This window comes from Arachis hypogaea, chromosome 16 (genome assembly GCF_003086295.3).
Source record: "Arachis hypogaea cultivar Tifrunner chromosome 16, arahy.Tifrunner.gnm2.J5K5, whole genome shotgun sequence".
NCBI lineage: Eukaryota > Viridiplantae > Streptophyta > Magnoliopsida > Fabales > Fabaceae > Arachis > Arachis hypogaea.
The window spans coordinates 100,897,252-100,898,346 of record NC_092051.1 but is presented as its reverse complement, the minus strand read 5'-3'; the positions used below and the strand labels follow the sequence as shown (position 1 = coordinate 100,898,346).

Below are 1,095 nucleotides of genomic sequence, written 5' to 3'. Positions count from 1 at the left end.
ATCCTTTTACTCAGCTGGCCCACTTGTGCTTCCAAATTTCTAATGAAAGACCTTGTTTCATTCATGAAACTCACAGTCGCCTTAGATAGGTCAGAGACTAAATTTGCTAAGCTAGATGGATTCTGCTCAGAATTCTCTGTCTGTTGCTGAGTGGATGATGGAAAAGGCTTGCTATTGCTAAACCTGTTTCTTCCACCATTATTAAAGCCTTGTTGAGGCTTTTGATCCTTCCATGAGAGATTTGGGTGATTTCTCCATGATGGTTTATATGTGTTTCCATAAGGTTCACCCATATAATTTACCTCTGCTATTGCAGGATTCTCAAGATCATAAGCTTCTTCTTCAGAAGATGCCTCTTGAGTACTGTTGGATGCAGCTTGCATTCCATTCAGACTCTGAGAAATCATATTGACTTGCTGAGTCAATATTTTGTTCTGAGCCAATATGGCATTCAGAGTATCAATTTCAAGAACTCCCTTCTTCATAGGCGTCCCATTATTCACAGGATTCCTCTCAGAAGTGTACATGAACTGGTTATTAGCAACCATGTCAATGAGTTCTTGAGCTTCTGCAGGCGTTTTCTTTAGGTGAATGGATCCACCTGCAGAAGTATCTAATGACATCTTTGATAGCTCAGATAAACCATCATAGAATATATCCGGGATGGTCCATTCTGAAAGCATGTCAGAAGGACACTTTTTGGTCAGCTGCTTGTATCTTTTCCAAGCTTCATAGAGGGATTCACCATCTTTTTGTTTGAAGGTTTGAACATCCACTCTAAGCTTTCTCAGCTTTTGAGGAGGAAAGAACCTGGCTAAGAAAGCCGTGACCAGCTTATCCCAAGAGTTCAAACTATCCTTAGGTTGAGAGTCCAACCAGATTCTAGCTCTGTCTCTTACAGCAAATGGGAAAAGCATGAGCCTGTAGACTTCAGGATCTACTCCATTAGTCTTAACAGTATCACAGATCTGCAAGAATTCAGTTAAGAACTGAAAAGGATCTTCAGATGGAAGTCCATGAAACTTGCAGTTCTGCTGCATCAGAGAAACTAGCTGAGGTTTTAGCTCAAAGTTGTTTGCTCCAATGACAGGAATG

General features: G+C 40.7%; 1 non-coding gene across 1 annotated transcript; it reads left to right on the top strand.

Moving 5' to 3' along the window:
- Positions 1 to 677: 677 nt before the first annotated feature.
- On the top strand, positions 678 to 785 carry LOC112761950 (small nucleolar RNA R71). Its single transcript, XR_003182317.1, has one exon. It is a non-coding gene; the product is annotated as a small nucleolar RNA R71 (small nucleolar RNA).
- Positions 786 to 1,095: the final 310 nt, after the last annotated feature.